We start from the raw sequence: 6,495 nt of genomic DNA, 5'->3' as shown, positions 1-6,495 counted from the left end.
CGTGTAAGGTAGAGATTTGCCCTGACTGGTGTGGAAGTTATTGATTTCTGACCGGGTGTTATTAAATCGTGTGTAGAGTGTATTCTCAGTTTTTCCAACATATTGTTTGGTGAACTTTTGGCAAGTGATTAGGTATATGACCCATGTAGATTTGCAGTTCTTATAGGAGGTGATGGGGAATTTTTGTCCAGTGCTGGAACTACAAAATTTGTTTCCTTCTCGTAAATGCTTGTGAATAATGCATTTGTTTGCTGTGCATTTATAGAAGCCAGGGATCCTAGTTTCTTTGTTGTGGGGCTGTGGGTGCTTTGCTTTTACCAAAAGGTCCCTGAGTGTCCGACCACGTCAAAAAGATGTTAGTGGAGGTTGAGGAAATGTGCTGAGTGTTTATGATTGATGGAGGAGAGGAAGGACGGTGCTCAAGGGGCCTCAGGCCATGGCTCCCGATGTCTGGCCCACCCCTATCTCCTTGAGATGCCGATCACCCTGCTGCAACCACGAGGCACGTCGGCCCGTTTGGCCACCTCCAATCACGAGGCTCCCTTGCTGAGAGTATCTGGTGAGCTGTATCAGCGTTCGGGAAATGAGCCACATGTCCATACAGCTGCAGCTGACGCTCACAGACCATACAGGAAACAAATATCATCTGAGTCTCTCTCAGCAACCGTTCGTTGGACACGAAGTCCAACCAGCGATGGCCAAGGATTCTCCGAAGAGACTTGATTCCATAGGAGTTAATTCTCATTCTCTGGCCCTTGGAAAGGATCTAGGTCTCGCATCCATAAAGCAAGACTGGAAGCACCAAGGACTTTCGTGTCCCTCTGCCCGAAGCGCCAAGAGCCCCACAAACTGCCGCCTTCTTGCTCCTGTTTAACGGCTGCAACAGCCTCCTCATCCAAATTGCCAAAAGTCCACACAGCACAAGCACAGAAAATGCCCAGTATGGACAAAAATGCCCCAGCTTTCTTGTCCATGCAAAAAGGCAAATACTACTCCTCCTCCTCTTGCTCAAAGCTTCTGCATCACGTCACCCTGACCAATCCTGAACTTCGGGGGCGTGGCCTGCCGGTTACGATCTTTTGGAGGCGGGGTTTAGTTCAGGAGCCTGTTTGCTTGGCCTTTGTTGGTGATTGTTGCTGTTGTTGTTTAAACGGAGGTTTTTATGTCCGGCCTTGTTGTAGTAAAAACATAGGGAAAAACCACAGGGGGCAATCACAAACTGGGGGAAAACTAACCTTATTCCCTATCTGATTAAGACAGCTTCACCCCCCGTGTGAAGACACATAACAATATTAAGCTCCAGTTTCCCTACTTAAATACATTGAGATGTCTCCTACGCATCCACAGTCCATGCTATACCTATACAATCCTACCTTGAATATGGGATTCCATCATCTACCCCCACAAACGTAACACAGCCACCCCTTCCCTCCCCGGCACCATAGCTCCTGCAAGGTTCAATGCAGGCGCTGCTATTCCAGCCTTACCACTTACCGACTCAAACCTAATTAGCCTATGAAATATATTAGGAGGGGCTGTGGGAAGCGAGCTGTAGCGAACTTACCTGTTCTCCTTAACGTTCTACACACCCCTTAATCACAACAATTTAACTATTGTTATGGATCTGTCACTTCCGTGCCTTTGTTGTTATTATATACTTGTAGGATTTTTAGTTTCAGGTAATATTGTTGTTAAGATGTCTGTGTAAAATGGAGATTACTTTAGTATAAGGTAAAAATAAATGTTTGTGGAGGAAAAAGAAAAAACGCGGCAAAGAAACCGGAAGAGGAGAGAAGAGGCATCTGCAGGGGAAAGAGACAGCTGTGAGTCGCATCGAGGCTGCGAGCGGACTTCCTTGATATCGGTTGCGAATGAATTGAGGCTTCCCGTGAAAGGGATTACCCACGACATCTTCCCATAATGCGATTGCAATTAAACCTGCATCTCAGGTTTTGGCACCAAGGGTGAACTATTGTTGGCGGAAAAGCAAGCTCCTTCATTACAGGCCGATGACAATTTTTGTGTGAAGGTTAACAGGCTTGCTAACTAATAGTCACAATGGTGTTTTACGTAGAAGATTTTGTGACGTCCCCTAACGTGGCATAGTTACAGGCATTAAAAACATCGAAACTTAGGACGTTGGCCAAATACTGTAACTTGGAGGTCCGAGTCAATATGAAGAGGGTCAGAGATTCAGACGTTGGTGGTAGAATAATTAGTGGGAGAGAGAAATTGTGAAGCGGTAGCATTGGATTGGTTACCAGAGGAAAAATGAAATATGGAGCTCCGGAAAATGGAGATGCAACTGCAGAGCCAGGAAAGATTAAAAGAGTTGGAATTGGAAGAGAGGAGGCAGCAACGAGAGGAAAGAAAAGCAGAAACGGAACGAGAGGAAAGAAAAGCAGAAAAGGAACACTAGCTGAAAAGAGCAAAGGAAAGGAAAGCAGAAAGAGACTTAAAGGTCTCCGGTCTTGCTGGCGAGGGTTCGTTTATTCTCAGCTCTCCATGCTATCCATCGAAATCGAAGTTAAGTAATTGTTCCCATTTGTATTTTCGTTATAACTATTTATTTTATGGTGTATATATTGTCTCCCGACGAAGATTTTCGGTGCAAATCTTTCATACCTGTATTGATAATCGTGTTAATTCGGGTCGTGTTTTGAGGCCTTGTAGTTGTACAGTGAACACTGTACAACCTTGAGGCTTTGTTTTTCTCTCAGCGGTCCGTGTTTTTGTGATCCAATAACTTTCGTTCTCTGTTTTCCCAATCTTTTCACCCCATAGCCCTCTTCCTTGTGTAAATCACAACTCAAAAAAAAAACATTTCCTTCTCTGTTCTCATTCGTTTATTCATTCTTATTCGTTCGTTCGTTCGTTCTTCGACCACGTGTTTCTCCCCCATTTCCCCAGATAGATTGTCAAATTTCAACTCGTTATTTTATCATCCATGCGTTATTGTTTTGATTATAGTTACTTTTGGTTTGAATTTCCTGTAACTTGTAATTATTTAATCGTGTTCTGCTCCTCGTGTGCGGCCTTGTAGTTGTACCCCCGTTGGTGTTTGTTATCTTAATCGTGTTTTGCTTGGCTCTTAGTTTTTTTCCCTTCTACCCCGAACATAATACTCTGTCTAACGTTCTAAATCCCCACCTCCCCCCCCCCCCCCCCACCCACAAAAACCAAACAAACAAAAAAAAAACCAAAAACATTTATTTTCCTTTCTCCACGTGTACTGTTGACTCATCCTGTATTTTCTGTCCAGGTGTGCTGTTCGCCCCGCCCCCATTAACTCCTTGCCATCCACCGTTTGCCCTTCACGTGACTCGTGGTGGTCCCTCTCGGCTCTCCCCCCGTTGGTATTTTTGTGCACATAAGATTGTTCACGGTTCTGTTTAAATATTATTTAAATATGTATAACCTTTCCCCTTCAGTGTTTTACTCAGTGGTATTTTACAACACGCTGTTTTTCTTCCTATTTAAAAGGCTTTTCTCAATTTCCTCTCCAACTCATTCCACCTCAAAAAAAAGAAATTCAATATCTTATACGTCTCCCTCACTACATGGTCTAAATTCACATTCATTCCATCCCTCCTCCATCGTTCTGAATCGGATTGCTAACTTGAAAATCACAACAAACCCAATTTGTTTTCAATGTTCGTCTTTCATTAATCATCCACTTTCTAAACTCCCCTCTTGCCCCTCCCATCCAAATCCCTCCCCTTGCACATACACTCCTAAACTCCCCCCTTGCCCCGCCACTCTTAAACTCCCCCCCTACCCCTCCACTCCTGAACTCCCCCCTTGCCCTTCCACTCCTGAACTCCCCCCTTTCCCTTCCCCTCCTAAACTCCCCCCTCACTCCTCCCCTTCAAAACTCCCCCCCAACCCCTCCCATTCAAATCTCCCCCCATACCATTCCTCTCCAATTCTCCCTCCTCTCCCCTCCTCCTCAAAGCTGCCTCCTCCCCACTTCGTCTCCCTTCTATCTCATACCTCCACCCCCCCCAACCTTCTTCTTTCCTCTGCCCCCCCTCAAACAACCCCTCACTGTGCCTCATCCCTTCACCTTCAAACCTTTCATCCTCCTCATCCTTCCCTTTCTTGGAACTCTTCTGCAATCGCTGACACACTAACAACTGCTCTCCCTACCTCCCCCTCTCATCCTTCATCTTACCCTACTCCTCCCCTTCCCTGTCCTGTACCCGATGCTCCCCCTCTCTCTTCATTAACGGTATGGACCTCAAACATCCGGGGCCTTCGCTCAAACCTGACTGATCTCTCCATACAGGTTGCTTCTGGCAATCCAGACTTGATCTGCTTGACAGAGACTTTCCTCCTTCAAGATGTCTCTGATTCCTTAATATCTCTTCCTGGTTACTCCCTCCTCCGGTATGATAGACCTGAGCCTCGGCCTGGTGGTGGGGTGGCTATCTTTACCAAAAACTCTCTTCCTCACTCTCCTTGCACTGCCCTCTCTCCTCCTCACCCCCAGGAGTACCTCTGGCTACGGCTTCCTCTCCGCTCCCACCTTTTGTTCATATGTGTTCTGTACCGTCCCCCAAACAGTGATGACTCCATCTACATTTCACTGTCTGACAACATGGACCAACTTCTATCCACTCATCCCAACTCTCTCTTCCTCATATGTGGTGACTTCAATTGTCATCATGCCACCTGGTTGGGTGTGGGTTCCTCTCTCACCAGTCATGGCACCTCAGCAAAGGACTTCTGTGACTCACTGGGATTGACACAATCTGTCAATTTCCCGACCCGGATCTCAGCCAATGGAGTATCTTCTCTTCTAGACTTGGTTATGACTAACTTCCCTGCTAATGTCTGCTGCTCTTCTTCTGCTCCAATCGGTTCTTCTGATCATGTGCTTGTCAAAGTGGACATCTCTCTGGCCATTCTCAGAGAGCCTCCTCAGCGTCGACGAGTCTGGCATTTCACTCAGGCCGACTGGGACGGTCTTCAAGCAGCCATCAATCGTCTGGATTGGTCTCCCATCTCCACTGCCTCTGACATCAATTCTTCCTGGGAATTCTTCCAAAGCAAACTGATCTCTCTCATGCACAGATTTATCCCATCTCGCCTTCAGTTGTCTTACGCTTCCTCCCGTCCATGGTACACTGAATCTTGTGGTGAGGCAGTTGCCCTGAAACAACTTGCCTTTGCCTCTTGGAAGGCTAATCCAATTGAAGGAAATCTCAGTTCCTTCCACCAAGCTCGGAACAAGTGTGTGTCTACCCTCAGGAGTGCCAGGAAGCACTATCTCTCCTCACTCAAGAATGAACTCTCAAACCTGTCTCCTTCCTCCAAATCCTGGTGGCGTCTGTTCAAATCCGTTTCTGGTGTTTGTTCCCCCTCCATCCCCTCCCTTACCTCAAATGGCCACACAGTTGACATCGCACGTGACAAAGCCGAATGCCTCAACTCTGTGTTTGCCTCAAAATCCTTAGTCCCAAACCCATCTCTCTCTGTTCCCACCTTTCCCAGTCGAACCAAACTGCTCCTGGACTCTGTGACCTTCTCTCCTGACAAGGTGGAGGAGCTTTTGTCAAACCTCGACTCTGATTCTGCAACTGGACCAGATGGCATCAGCCCACGGGTCCTAAAATCCTGCTCTGCCGCTCTATCTCACCCTCTCTCTGTTCTTTTCACCCTATCTTTTGCTCAAGGTCATCTGCCAGCATCCTGGAAATCAGCAAACATTACCGCTTTACACAAAAAAGGTGCAAAAACAGATCCTTGCAACTACAGACCAATCAGCCTGCTCCCAATTATCAGCAAAGTCATGGAATCCATCATTGCTTCGGATATGAAATCTTTCCTCTTCTCCAATGGCTTGATCTCTGATCATCAATTTGGTTTCAGACCAGGTCACTCTACTCTGGACATGCTGCTTCTGCTGTCTCAACAATGGATGGAGGTCCTCAATGCCAAACAGGAAATCAGAGCTGTCTCCCTTGACATATCACGTGCCTTCGATACGGTCTGGCACCCAGCTCTGCTCACCAAACTCTCCTCCTATGGTATCCATGGAAATCTCCATGCATGGCTTGCGGACTTCCTCTCTGGTCGTAGTCAACGTGTGGCCCTGAATGGATTTCTCTCATCTCCCCTTCCCGTTCAGGCTGGAGTTCCCCAAGGCAGTGTGCTGGGCCCTGTGCTTTTTCTGGTCTTTATCAATGATCTCTCCGACTCTCTGGAAAATCCTCTGTATCTCTTTGCTGATGACTCCACTCTCTGCCGCTCCATTCCTCTTCCCTCAGATCGGCAGTCTGCAGCCTCCTCACTCTCTGAAGACCTGGACAAAATCACAGACTGGTCAAACATGTGGAACATGTCTTTCAATCCTGACAAATCTCACACTCTTACTACGTCTCTCCGAAAAGATCGACTGGACAACCCTCCCATCTACTTTCTCAACAATCCTCTCCAAGAAGTTCTGTCGCTCAAGCTTTTGGGTCTCACCATCTGCCATGATCTTTCTTG

General features: G+C 46.9%; 1 protein-coding gene across 1 annotated transcript in view; it reads right to left on the bottom strand.

Annotated features, from left to right (window-relative positions):
- LOC137430930 (dual specificity calcium/calmodulin-dependent 3',5'-cyclic nucleotide phosphodiesterase 1A-like) overlaps nt 1-6,495 on the bottom strand; it is a 400,001-nt gene that overhangs the window by 32,505 nt on the left and 361,001 nt on the right. The window lies entirely within an intron of this gene.

Source organism: Myxine glutinosa, chromosome 7 (assembly GCF_964187855.1).
Source record: "Myxine glutinosa chromosome 7, kmMyxGlut1.1, whole genome shotgun sequence".
Taxonomy (NCBI): domain Eukaryota; kingdom Metazoa; phylum Chordata; class Myxini; order Myxiniformes; family Myxinidae; genus Myxine; species Myxine glutinosa.
Note: the sequence above shows the minus strand (reverse complement) of the source record. Positions and strands in the feature narration are given on the sequence as shown.